Raw genomic sequence first — 15,207 nt, 5'->3', positions numbered from 1 at the left:
ATTTGTGCTGATTGAGTGGAGGCTCAGGCAGTGGCAGCAGCAGCAATCTTGTCTGGTGCAGAGCACAGCACCAGTCCCAGGTGGGAAAAGCATTCTGAGCCTCCGCTCATCTGGGATGCAGATCCAGGAGCTCATACCCCTGGGAGGGTTGCCAGGCTGTGCTGGACTCCTCCTGGGAGTGTGAGCCACTGGATCTGAGCGCTGCATGAGAAGAGGCTGCTGCTGCTAGCAAATGTCAGGACTTTTGGTTTGAACAGTTTGAGGTGCAGTTTCCCAGAAACATCTGCACCTATCTCCTTGAAACTTGCAAGCTTCGTACCTTCAGAAGGGGCTACTGTCCCTGAAATTTTCAACCAAAATCAGGCAAGAAATGACAAAGTTGAAGGCATTTTCATGATTCCTCATTATAGCCTATGAGCAAAACATCAAAACTTGTTGAAACAGTGAAACAGTTTTGGCAAAATGAAATGAGACAGTGCTTTGAAATTAAATGAAATGACAAAATGAAACACTATCCCTTCAAAACAGCAAAATGGACATTGAAATGAAATGATGTTTCACCCAGCCCTAGTGTATATGAATTCCCACTCATATATTAGTTAGCACAGTTCATCATATAATTGCTTACATGATTCACAAAATAATCCCACAGATTTCAAACAGGAATCCATTGCGTTAAAAATATTCTGACCTGTTATGTTCTTTCTGAATCTTTTGTAATAGAATAATTGCTCTATTATTTTCCTGCAGTAAACAGAAAAAAAAAAAATTGAAAACTTAGAGTTGGCATTTTCCAAAGGATGGCTTGATGGGGACATAGAGAACCACTGCACTAAGTTATGGAAACAATTAAAAGCAGACAGACAGATATTGCCAGGCACGTAACTTTATACCTTCTTCTAGACTTACCTCCTACTCTCTCTCTGTTAGCTCGATGTGCTTTTAGTAGATCAATTACAAAAATTTGATTTGCCTAGGCTCAGGGGCTAGGGAGAGAAATTACACATAAACTAGTATAAGTGATCAGAAACTTGTTGAAATCTGTAACACAACCAAAATTCAGTGCACATAAACCACTTTCAAAGTGGGTGGAAGTGGTTTAAGATAAACCTGGGTGCATGTAGTATCAGACTTAATTGCTTTAAGTTAAATGGGTTTATTACAGTTCTGTCCCCCCCATATCCCCTTCAGATTCAATTGAACTCCCAGGATGTTTTGCACATCTTTGCAAACCCTCCCCTCCTGCAAGATGGGTGAGCTAGGCTTGGTCCAAGCTGTCTGCTCCAGCTGAGCAGGGAGATGTGCTCTAGCACCTCCACCTCCCCCCCGCCCTTTCTCCTCACTCCTGGCTTCTGGCCTGAGCCACTGCAGGCATGTGGCTGCATTTCTGGAATCATAAATTCATAGATGTTAGGGTTGGAAGGGACTTCAGTAGGTTATTAAGTCTGACCCCCTGCCATGGGCAGGAAAGAGCACTGGAGTCAGATGACCCCCAGCTAGGTGCTTTGTCCAGTCTCCACTTGAAGACCAAGGGTAGCGGGGAGCACCATCTCCCTTGGAAGCCCATTCCAGATTCTGGCAACCCTTACTGTGAAGTTCTTTCTAATGTCCAACCTAAATCTGCTCTCCATCAATTTGTGGCCATTGTTCTTAGTTTCTCCAGGGGGTGCACTAGGAAATAGAGCATCTCCTATTCCCTGCTGCCCTCCTTCGATGAATTTATAGGCAGCCACAAGATCACGTCTCAGCCTTCTTTTGCAAAGGCTGAAGAGATCTAGGTCCCTCAGTCTCTCCTTGTAGGGCCTTACCTGCAGGCCTCTGACCATACAAGCGGCCCTTCTCTGAACCTTCTCAAGATTCTCTGCATCCCTCTTGAAACTGGATGCAGTACTCCAACTGTGGCCTGACCAGTGCCACATAGAGAGAAAGCATCACATCCCTGGACCTGTTTGTCATGCTTCATGCCTGATAAAGTGTGATAAGCCTTGTTGATCACTTTGTCATATTGATGACTCATGTTCATCTTGGAGTCAACTATGACTCCAAGATCCCTTTCTGCTGCTGTGCTGCTGAGAAGGTCATCCCCCAGCCTGTAAGTGTTTTGGTGGTTCTTTTTGCCTAGGTGCAGCACTTTACACTTGTCTTTGTTGAACTGCATCCTATTTTGTTCTGTATATTTGTCCAACCTGTCCAAATCTGCCTGGATTCATTCCCTACCCTCTGGTGTGTTAACTTTGCCCCATAATTTGGTATCATCTGCAAACTTGGACAGGGTGCTCTCTCTCCCTTATCCAAGTTACTGATGAAAATATTGAATAGCACCCGTCCAAGGACCGAGCCTTGCAGGACTCCACTGCCCACATCTTTCCAGGCTGATATTGACCTGTCCACCACTGGTCTCTGGGTGTGACTCCTAAGCCAATTTGCCACTCACCTGACCATGTAATCATCTACATCACAGCCTGTCAGTTTATTTACAATAACAGAATGAGATACTCTATCAAAGGCCTTCTTAAAGTCTAGGTAGATGACATCTACCTTGACTCCTGTGTCTAAGCATTTTGTGACCTGGTCATAAAAAGGAACATGGTAAATCAGGCAGTATCTGCCTGCAATGAATTCTGCTTATTTCCTTTCAACATTATTTTCCCTGCCGGGCTTCCACAAATGTGATCCTTAATGATTTTTTCCAGAGTCTTCCCAAGAATAGAGGTGAGCCTACCTGGCCTATAATTTCCTCGTCCCTCCCTCTTCCCCTTCTTGATAGGGACCAGACTGGCCCTTTTCCAGTCCTTTGAAACCTGACCACAGCACCATGAGTGCTGGAACAACCATGCCAGTTGCTCTTCTATGACACTGGCCAAATCCTTCAGCACCCTTGGATGAAGTTCATCTGGACCCGCTCATTTGAACACATCCAGCCCCTCCAAGTGCTCCTTCACTAAGTCTGTCCTCACAGTTGGTGGGCTGGTGTCCCTTCTGTGTCTATCTATGATCCAATTAGGAGATTTGTCTTTGTCTGTGTCTAGGAATACAGATGCAAAGAACTCACTGAGGAGCTCAGCATTGTCCCCCTCTCTGTCACCAATTGCCTTAGTTTGTCCTATGCTACCCTGTGCCTTCCTTTTATTCCCTATGTACCTGAAGAAGGACTTCTTGTTGTCCTTAATATTAGTTGCCAACCTAAATTCTAACCTGGTGTGGCCTTCATAACTGATTCCCAGCAAGTGTGATCCAGGGAGGTATACTCCTCCTTGGTAGGTACCCCTTGTTTCCACAGCCTGTATACCTCTTTCTTTGCCCTTAGGCTTTCCTGGACATCCCTATTCAGCCAAGAGGGCTTCTTGACCCCTTTGCCCCCTTTTATGCACAAAGGGATTGTCTTCTGTATCCATAGGATTGTTCTCTTGAGGAACAACCACCCCTCCTGGACCCCCATTTCACCAATTCTCTTGAGCTTTAATGTCCCGCTAACTAATCTCCTAAGCACTTTGAAGTTAGCCTTTCTGAAGTCTAGCACTTCAGGCCTGCTAGTTAGTTTACCCACCCTTTGCAAGTTAGTGAATTCAATCAATCAATGGTCACTGTCCCCTAGGTTACCTTGTACTTGAAGATTCCCCACCAGATCAAGTCAAGCAAGGTGTTTTCCCTAGTGGGATCCTCACTATACAATACAGCACTTCCTGTATTAGGTGGAGGTCCTGTATGCAGGTTAAGATTCTTTAGGAATGGTTAGATTTGGCTGACTGTTCCTCCCAGCAGATGTCAAGGTAGTTTAGGTCACCTATGACAACCATATCTCTTGAACCATATGGCCTCTGAGAACTGTCTGGAGACTTCCATATCTAGCTCATCCTCCTGGTGTGGCTGTCTGTAGTAGACTGCTGCTATCAAGTCCCATTCCCCCCCAATCCCCTTGTATCCTGACCTACAGTACCTCGGTTTGGCTCTCCTTTTATCCCAGCTTAATTATAGAGGATGTATATTGTTCCTTAACATAGAGAGCAACACCCCCCCACACACACACACCATTTTGCTCCACTTTATTCTGTTTGTACAGCTTGAGATGTGAATCAAAAGTGAATGTCTCTTCACAGCCATTCTGTCCCTTTTGTGAGCTGTTTCTGCCTGAGCAAAAGAGGGGTCCAGAGCTGGCCCAGAAACAGGTGGGCAGGAAGAAATCTAACTGGCACTGAGAAGGCCTCCTGTTATAGGCTACCATACCTGCTGTTTTCATCCAAATCTGCCTTTACACACACAAGTGACATGAGTTCTGCTTTCAGCATTTTGAGGTGCAGTTTCCCAGAAACCCCTGCACATAACTCTTTGAAACTTGGCAGGTTGCATCCCCCCTGAAGCAGCTATCATCCCTGCTGTTTTAATCCAAATATGACAAAAAAATGACAAAGTTATAAATATTTCAGTGATTGCCCACTTTAGTGTAGGGCTGAAACACCAAATCTCTCTGAATCAGTGCCAAATCTTCCAAAGCTGATTCAGCTGAATCAATTCAGGACAGTGATCTGAATCTCCAAATTGAATCACTGCACTCTGAATCGCCCAAATTTGAATTGAATACTTCCCTATTTGCACAGGCCTACTTCTAAGTATCTCTCAGCTTTCTGAATCACTCTTTTAAAATGCAAACTTTAATTGTTTTTAAGTGCTCTGATTCTACTGACTCTGTGGAAATGCCTATAACCTTGCCCAGCTTGTCATCAGAAGCAAACTCCCCACTGTTCAAAAACACCAAATCGGGACAACCTTGTCTTAATAGATGCTTCATCTGTCAGCAGATCTCCACTGATGCTGCAATCAACATCCCCCAAAATGAACCCATCAAAGTCCATGGATCCTATACATGAATTTGACAGATCTGATTCAATGCACCTAATCATCTCATGGTCACTACAAGAGTGAAAAGAAGCAGTAACTAGGTACCAGAATGAACTCTCACATCAAAAAAATATAAAGGACACACAAATATCAGTAGGAGCACATTTTTCACAGAAGAACTACTCTCTAACCTTGCTATACTTGTGCTCAAGGGAAATATACCAAAAACCTTTAAAAGGCAAACTTGGGAAGAAAAATTCATAAACTGGCTGGACACTAGGAACCAAGGACTGAACATTGATATTGATTTTATGACATACTAGAATGTATCCCATTCCTGAACTTCTTCCTACACACTGCTGGTAATAATGACCCTCCTCCCTTTTGATCTTCCAGTAATTAAACTGCTTTTCTTCTGCTAATTGTTTGCCTGCTACCCCTGGAAATTTATCCCCCCTCAAATTTCAACATTCTACCCACTGTTCTTAAAAATTTCTGCACTTGCTTTCCTCCTCAGGCTTGAAGAAAAATGTTTTGCTTTTGAAAACATGTTTAACTTTATTCCAACTGCACAGTTAGCCCAATAAAAGATATCCCCCCGCAAAATCCTTGCCTCTCACAAAATACCTGGACCATCATGGCTAAAACATTTGGTAGTGTTTGACTGATGTTTTAGCCAGGTGATTTTAAATCTCCTTTGGCAATGCTTAGAAGTTAAGTATGCAGTTTGAAATTCTTTTACATGTGCATATCTTCCTTTATACTTGTGTTTCATTTTGGAATTTCATATATTCCAGTATATTCCATGTAATTAAAACTAAATTAAAATTAAGGTAAAATATATTTAGGCACATAGGCTGCTTAGAAACATGGAAAAAATCCCCCAAAACAGTGATTTACTTTAAACTTGGTGCACCCCTGTGCCAAGCACAGCACATGCCCAAAAGAGGCATCATATTAGTTTGATTCAGCTCGCCCAACATCTGTATATATTGTGTGCTTCAGCTATTTTTTTTTTGGTATTTTTGTCTAATACCTGATTGAATCAGCTTTAGATTAAAGTACCAAAAAGTCCCACTGAAGTTCCCAATCTAGACAACCACTGGGGAGCACTGGTTTTATTTTTTCATGACTGTTAGCAGCCACAGAGAGAAAAATTGAATCTTGGCCTTAGTGGAACTTCTGCTGGACCTGATGAAAATGTGAGTAAATAAAGGTACTCTAGTTTCAGAAAGAGATTATTGTGTACTTTCTGTAATAGAGAGTGATTATAAGACTTGCCAGAAAATTACTGAGCCCTGCTATAGCTCATGTCTCTTCAAACAAAACCTAAGACGAGTGCACACACTGCATAGGTGATAGCTGTAAGCTACTATTGCAGTAAGATTTAAACTAAGTGATTTAGTTTTAATTATATGGAATACATGGAATGCCAAAACCAGGCACTATGCACAAAGCAAAGAATACACATTAAAAGAATTGCAAATTGCAATCACCCCATTAAATCTGCAATTCTCAGTCATGCAATTAAATCTACAATTCTACATAAGTATAAAGTTTTACTTACTGTTACAGTTAACAGCTGTCCTAATTAAAATGACAGCTCTGCTGGTATTTGGTTCACATTAAAATTAATAGCAAGAGAATAAGATTCAGACGTAACACAAAATAAAATTCATTGAATAATTAATGCTGAACACAAAATTGTATACCCATATTAATGGAAGAGCAATCAAGATCAAAATAGAAAAAAAAATTGCTCAGCACTCCACCAAAAGGCTTAAGTTGCCAAAAGAGGCAGGAAAATCTCAGTGTACTTTAGGACACATACTTACCATTTACTGACGGTTTCCACTGAGTGTTCCTATTACTGCTACTACTATCTGTAGTAGGATTTGGATCCTTTCTTGTGCCTGCATCTTAATCTGTGGCTGATAACCAATCTTATTTTTCTTTTCTCCAAGATCTCCAGGGCACATACTGACTTTCAAGGACTGAAACAAGAAAGTCTGGCTTCCTACCCTATGGAGCACAGACTTCCAACAGCTAAGGTTGCTTGTAGAGTTAAAAAAACAACAACAACCCAAAACATGATTTACTGGAAGCACCAGTGTGTTACTTCAGCCTGGATGTGCAGCATCTGTAAAGATCAGGCACTCAAATGGGGCTTTTTGGCACTTTTAGGTGAAGCTGATTCAATCACCTGTTAGTTAAAAGCACCAAAAAAGACCTACTAAAGCACTCAATCTTTACAGATGTTGGGCAAGCCAGGTTGAAGTAATGCATTGTCTCTTCTGTGCATGTGTGGAGCTCAGTGCAGAAGTGCACAAAAGTTTAAAGTAAAGTGCCATTTATTTTTATTTCTTGTTGGGTTTTTTTTACATCTGCAAGCAGCCATAGTTTCCTTAAAAAGTCCTGGGTAGTGGTATGACTTCAGAACTTTTACTGGATCATCTGATCCAGTTCTACTGTGAGGGTCAACACATCCACAGGCATTGTCTTGGGGCCTTTTTAAACAGCTGTATGGATGCTGAAATACTTTAATTTTATACCCAGTGCATCCAGATTACGTGGAATAGGGAAGAAGTTTGGGGAAAAAGGAAAAACTGAAAAGAGAATTTGGGGGCCTTGGTACATGTTGTACTTTGAGCTGCTCAGTGTTGATTGATGTTAGTGCTGGCTAACACCTTAAGGCTAAAAACCTTCTTTGATTTTCCCCCATCTACACAGCTGTGACTTGCCACTAGAGGGCTGGCAAGCAGAGTGTCTAACTGGGATGTACAGCTGTGAGTTGCCACTATTAGGCTGGTGAGACAGGACAAGCATCTATCATGTTCTAGATGTGAAAGATGGGGTGGGGAGGGAGAACATGAAGGGATTTGGGATTGGGGTATGGTGGGGTGCTGGTAATGCTTCCTGGAGTGGCTGGCAGATAGTAATGGTGTTGGAAGGTGCTTTTGAGAGTTCTTCTCCTCCTGCCCCAGAAAGGAAGCCTCAGCTCATGGGGATCTGATCTGGCCCCCTACCTTGTTCCCCACTCACCATCCCCAGACCCCATTCCCTGACCCATTCATATCCTGAGACCTGGCTAGCTGGTATGTGCTCTGAGGGTGGTTTGCACACTGTTACATGCCTGGGAGTGGGAAGGTTACACCCCCAGGGCCAGGGTGGGAGTAGTGTTGTTGCCAGAACCACCCCCTGGGCAGTGGGATTCAAGGGGTGGAAAGTTTGATCACACAAAACAGGACGGTTGAGGAGGGGGCACTGCATTTTGGGATACTGGAGGATTACAGCTCTGTGGAATGGCTCAGGGCCAGTCTTAGGGAAAATGGTACCCTAGGCAAACTTGTATTTTGGCACCCTTTCCTTTAGTTTAACAATATAGTAATATTAGCAAAATTTTCAGAAATAATGCTCCAAGTGGAGCTTCTGGGCTGGATCCAGAGATTTGCTTCCTCACAGCAGCCCCATTGGTGGCCAAGCAGGGGGTGAATAAGGGAAAAGGGGTTCATCTCTTACCAATCCCAAGGTGAAGAAGATAGTAAGCAGCACCAGGTAGGTGCCTATGATGATGAGAAGGAGGAACACAAGGAGCTTAAAGTAGGCTTTAAACCAGTTTCAGGTCTTAATGTATGGACAATCCAGGGGTTAAGAGGTCCAGGAACCTAAAATTAATGTGTAATAAGACCCTTTTTTTAGATTGAGCAATAGTTTCTGTTTTCATTCATTTTCTTTTAATCAAGTGCTATGATAGGCACTTTTAATCATGCTCAGCAGGGAAGCCTAAAATTGTTAGAGGTTCAATTGAAATAGACATCCAAAAATTCAGATTCTTATTTAGAATTTATATTTTAAGGGTTGGTTGATAACATGGGAAGGAAAACAAAAAAAGACATAGGATTTGTAGTATATAACTTTCTTTAAACGTGAGTTGTGGTGGTGGTGATGATGGGGAGGAGTGGGGTGGAGCACAGGAATATATTTTCTCACATGATAAAAGACTGATGATCAAGAGGAAGAGAGATTCAAGACCTGGGTTATATTCCCAGCTCTGGTAGGCTTGTTTAATAGTCATAGCCAAGTCATTTAGTTACTCTGTGTATTAGTTTCCTTATCTATAAAATGGCTCTCTTATTGGTATATATCATATCCCAGGGGTGATTGTGAAGTAGCAAATAGATGATTGAAAAGTATTTTGTGATCATTAAATGACAATTTCAATAGACATAAAGAAATATTTTTCCCATTAGCTAAAAACAGAGACATAAAATAATTTTTTTTAAATTAACATTTGGATAGATTAGTTTTGCCTGCATTCATTTTGGGGAGTTTGTTTTTGTTTTTTGGGTTTTTTTCATATTTTAACTAGGTTTTAATTAATTACCTGGAATTACTATGAATTAATTTGATCCACTCGTGTATACAGACATTTATGAAAAAACCTTTAAAACATTTTATTTTATACATTGTATACTTACACTGACACGCATGCCTGTGCACCCACGCACATGAACACACATGCATGCATTCATGCATCCAAAGAGAAAGAAAGAGAACAATAACATATAATTCTATGATTCTTTCATTCTATGACTCTAATTTAATGATATTATTATTAAAATATTCTACTGGATGTTTAAAAAGAGTCTCGGAAAGGATTTCATTCTCAAGTAAATTTTATACAATGGAATTTTAAACTGTTCTTAATTTGTACAGGATTTTTCCATAAGGGAACAAGGCTTTTTGTATGTCAGTGCTGATTTTTGATATTTCTAGATTTATTAGTAGCAAGGTTATTATTCTGAAGCAAACCCTCATTGACTTTTTCCTTGTTGGGAAACTTTTAGATCAGATGGAGGAGAAAAGGGTTACTTATTCAGGAAGGTGCATTTTTATGTGCTCTGATCTATTCAGGGCAACTCAGATTACGAGACAGAAATCTGATTTACCAAAGCCAATTTTGTGAAGTTTAGAGCTGAAGTGATATTTTACCTCACTAAACTTTGAATTATTCTGGACAGCAAGAAATTGATTTCCTGAGTCTTTAGTAAACCCTAGAGCTTGTCTATGTGAAAAAGTAGTGCCAGTTGAACAGTCCATATAGGGAAGATAGTGTAAGGTGAGCTAGAGCAGAAATTGGTAACTTTTTCCACCCTGCCCCGCCCACACACACACACACACACACACACACTCACTCACTCACTCACACTCACTCACTCACTCACTCACTCCCTGCCAGGCCAGAGCTATTTCTGCTCATGCTTGATGGAGATTCCTGGTCCTCTAATATAAGCACAAGTATAGGAGAATAAAAGGGAGGGATGAGGAGGGGAGGTGCATGCTGCCTGATCCCCTATGTTATCTTGAGCCAAGCTGCACCTCTTTGCAGCCTGGATCTGGTCCATGGGCCATAGGTTTCCTACCCTTGTGCTAGGATTTGAATGTAAATTGTACCAACTATTCTACAATAATTCCCTAATCTATCCTGGGAAACTTGGATTAGAAGCCATAAATCAGATTTACTGAGGCCTGATTCTGGGAAGTTTAGAAATGAAATGATATTTCACTAGACATTCTTAGGTCAAGCTGAGAGAAAGGCAGTTTGTTCCACTTTCATCTTCCTCAGGAAAGGCAGAATCCTGTTTCATTTTAGGCACCTAAATAGCAGTTTAATGCAGTGGCATAAATGCTAATTTTTGCAGTTATGTACAGTTTTGGATTAATTTTCACGTTCACTTAATGGAAGTGAGGAAGGGGAAGCTAAAGCAGGACCCTTCCATGGTTTAGCTTCATAGGCTTGTGGTTATGGCATCTGCTCAGGGAATAAATTTGTAGGATCTATGCCACTCTCACCCAGAGGGGTTTTAGTCTGTAGCTTTGCAGGCTCCGTCAGTCTGCTCAGAGACAGAATGGCAGCAGTGTACAGGGCAGCCCTGATTGTCTGACCCAGTCAGCTCAGAGTCAGTCTCCATCATCTTGCAGCACAATTTGGGATTGTTAAGAGGACATGTTCTGCTCCCTGCTCATTTGGAGCAGCAGAGTCCAGCAGGTGATATACTATCTACCTGGGGAGCAGGAGGAGGAAGGATGGAGCAAAGCACCGTGGGATGCTGGGGGACTTACTGTACTTTCTATCAAAAGAGAATGTGTACAGAGGCTTAACCATGGTTTTTCCTGGGTTATTTTCTCCTGGACTGGCCATTTTTGCTCTGGGAGAAATATTCTGAACATCTGTATACTTGTGGTTTCTTCTGGAAGAACACTGACTCACCCAGGATAACCTCAGCATCTGTATGTGGCAAGAGATTTACATAGAAAAAAAAAGGCTAAGTTATAGTGAATTTCTTTAAAAGACCTCCCAGTAATGTTGCTCTGTGTGATTTGTCATTATGCTGAAGTTCAGGAGGTCTAAGTTTCAGGTGTCCTTAGACAAATCATTTAATCTTTTCCTGTTCCAATTTTTAATCTATAACATGCTCTTTTTGTCTTGTCAACCTAGACTTTAAAGTCTTTGAGTCAGGGAATGTTCCTTTATATATGCATATGCAGTACTTAACACTTCAGTAGTTCAATCTTGGCTGGAGCCTCCAGGGACCAGAACAATGAAGAAATGACAGCATGTAAGACCAAGAAGGACAGGAGGATGGGAATGTTTTGAATCCATGGAACATAGTCTTCCTTTGTAAGACTAAGACACAGAGCCTTTTTTCTCCTTTTTCCTTAAACCTTGTTTTGCAGCTGAAAAACAATAGTCAGTGGACTTTAGGCATGTCATTCCATTTGCACAGAGTAAATATCTACACTTTAAAAAAGCTATGCCCTTTAATGAGGTTGACTAACTGTAACTAGGGGAGGTGAAAATAGCAGTGAGACAGAATTAGTTGGGTTTTAACTTGAACACCAGCTTAAATTCAACACCAAGCTCTGCCACAGGCTTGAACCTAAATTGCTAACCCTATTAACATCATTCATTTTGTTTTCACTACTATTTTAATCAGAGGCTGGTAACTAAAAAGTGAGCTGTAAATCAGGGAAGAACCTCAACCAAAGCCAACCATTTCAAATTGAAAAACTGATTTTTTAAAACAAAAAATTCAATATATTTTTGGCTATATTTTTCAATATATTTTAATATTAATCTCCTAACCATCTTTACTGAAAATCTATTAAAAACTGAAGGATTTAAGTTTCTGGTCATTCAATCCACTGGTGCTAACAAAAGCTTAGTCTCTTTCTTATTCTGGCAATCATTTTTAATAATTTTGCTAAAATTGTTCAAAGTTTATGCGGTGGTGTTCTGAAAACCTCTACCAGAAGCAGACCACCAACTACATGTGGATTTATGACATTAATACCAGCTCAGTGCTATTGTTAAGTAGTAAAAAGTGACTTAAAACATCTTTAATGCAGATAATGTTAACAAATGAGTGGCACAGCTGGTAGTTGTACCCAGTAACCCTCAGTGGGCACGTCTACATGAAATGCTGACTATGCAGTAGCCAAATACTGCTGCATTATAGCATCACATGGGAAACATGGTGCTGAAACAGTACTGCTCAGTAGTATTAAGTTACTGTGCAGTAGTATCACTTGAAGGGTGTTTGCCAGTGCTACTGTGCAGTAACTCTAGCTATTGCATATTTATTTAGTACGCAATCTTACCAGCCTAGAGTCTGATTATACAAGTGCTAAATAAATGTGCAGTAACCATTGCACAGTAGCATCTAATGTAGACACACTCAGTGATACCTAATTGTATTTATAATATTCTTGATTATAGTGATCATCTAATATGCAACAAGGAAAAAAAAGATCTATGCTCATCAGAAGTCATTGGCAGTTTACTAGTTCTATAAGAATGTGTGTCCTAGCCTATAATATCTAGCCCAGGCAACAGCCTAAAAAAGAAACAGATAATTAATAATGAGTTCATTGCCAGAATATAATATCATAATAATTCTACTAACATTTTCAGTTAAATGGACATATTTTGGTTCCTGAAAGTGGATATTAATGTCATATTTTATTACAGATTTACTACATGAAAGTGATAAACTGAAACACGATTATGGTATTAAATTACTACTAATGGAACAAGATCAATTTTAACAATTTTTGCAGTGGTTACTTGTAAAAGGCTCCATTCTGGAATGTCATGCAGCTTTGCAGTAAGCAAGTCCCATTTGTTTCAGTGACAAGAATAGTAAAAACAAATGTCAACTGCTAAATTAGAGAATTAATGAAGAGGGTGAGTGACTCCATTGATTTCATAAGCCACAGCAGGCTTCTCAAACTTTTTAGTTGTGGACCATGTCTAATAACAAAGTGTCCCTTGTGAATCAAATACCCTCCCCTTCATGGTCTCATGAATCTTCTGAGGATTGTGTGTTATCCCTGTGGTAGTTATGGAAAATTGCCTGCATAGAAAAGACACATTAAGAGAATATTTATTTATTAGCTCTTCAGCTTTTATAACTGAGAGCAGCTGCTGTTGCTATAGCCTTTTTCTTCCTTACATACAAGAGTGACTAAAATCAGAGGTAAGTAGGCTGGCATCCCCGCCTTATTTCCAGCTGCTTTATAGTCTTCCAAACTCCTCTTTGCAATAAAAAGCATGAATAGCTTTCAAAATCCTGGAAGCAAAGAAAGAAAGCCAGTTCCATAGATTTAGTAGTTGGCTACAGTTTTAGAATCAGTGTCCTGACTGGTATGCAACTTGTAGATGTAAAAAGATAAATTGGAATGAATACATTCTCCATCACGGAATTTTGCAGCAAACCTGAATTTTTGGCTGAAGTTTGTTGGTAAATTTCCCTTGTCATCACACCTGTTAAAATTTAAAAAAAAAAAAGGATTACTTACATTTTATTAAATGCTGAAAAGTCCTCCATTTGAAGAACTCTGCATGTCCTTCTTGCATTTTGCAACATTTTAGTGTTGAAATGTAGTTCTCTGATAGAAAGGAAATAAATATATGTTGCTCCATTTATGCCTCAAAAAAAAAAAAAGAAAGAAAGAAAGAAAAAGAATTGTTTGCCTCCTTTTTGGGGATGTTTTGTGTCTCTGGGTATTACCATGACTTCAGTGGTAGCAAGATTTGCTCACTGCCTCTGAAAAGTCAGCTCCCTCAGTAATTCATATCTCACAGTAGCAGAATTGGTAACAGACCAACTTGAGACTTAAACCTTATTTTTACACCTAGGGAATGTTCTAACATCAAATGCAAAAATGGGTTTTTGGGGGGTTTTTTTGGGATTGTAATAATTGTCAAACCAACCAGATACCATGGGAACAGTAAGTTATACTCTGATTCCCACTCAGATGGTGCATCTACTAGAAACACTCCCTGCTCAGTCATTTGGTACTTGCATAACCAAATACTAAGTGACTGTGCACTAACCAGTTTTACTGCGCAGTAGTGTCCTGGCATGGTTGTCTGGTGATGTTTACTGTGCAGTACCATCATGATGCGGTTCTTGCCTGGTGACACTACTGCTCAGTAGGAATGAGTTACTGCATACTAATAATGAACTACTGCACAGTAAGCCTCTTGTCTAGATGCACTCAGTGTGCCATTTCCTAAAAGCCATTGATATCAGTGGCACACCCCTTCTTTCAGGAATACTAGACTAGTGATGGATTCAGGTAATGTCATGGTCCAATTTCTGTCCTTCACTGATCATCAGAACCATTGTAAATCATAGGCTAGACACTTTCAGAACATGGCGGTGCTGCTGCTGCATAATGGAAAGGGAATCCTACCAGCATAGCTCTCTTCAGGTCAGTACCATTAAAAGCACAATCCAGCCCTCTATGTTTAACAGATGATGTCTGTTGTTTAAGTACAAAGCATGATAACATATTAAATGCATTCCATACCCCACCCCACCCTGCCTATTCTTCATATTCTAATGGTTGTAATAATATGTTAACTGTTCCTTAACAAGCTCAATTTAATTGCTGGTATCTAGCCTTTATTTACATAATAAGAAAACCTGACCAGGGAAAAAGATACCAAAATGTAATGAATACTCCTGATACAGAAGTAGATGAAAGGGCAGCTTGCTTTGGCCCACAGACAATTGCTTTGTCATAAACCTAGATCAACCCCACTAAAAAAATCAATGGTGTTGCCTTAGTGTAAGAGCTGTATTAGACAGAACAGAATCAAGCCCCTTGAATCTAAAGAGAAAATTGGAGATACAAAAAAGGAAAATATCCCTTGAGGATAAACAACTGTCTATCTATAATGAAAATCAGAAAGCTTTGCTTTTTGGTTCTGGAGAGAAGGGTTCATTGTCTGTAGAAATGCCATTCCCATTCATTACATTTCAAACAATGTAATCACATTTATAAAAATTTGCTTACATG

This window comes from Crocodylus porosus, unplaced genomic scaffold (genome assembly GCF_001723895.1).
Source record: "Crocodylus porosus isolate Cpor-Errol unplaced genomic scaffold, CroPor_comp1, whole genome shotgun sequence".
NCBI lineage: Eukaryota > Metazoa > Chordata > Crocodylia > Crocodylidae > Crocodylus > Crocodylus porosus.
This window is presented reverse-complemented; position numbering follows the sequence as displayed.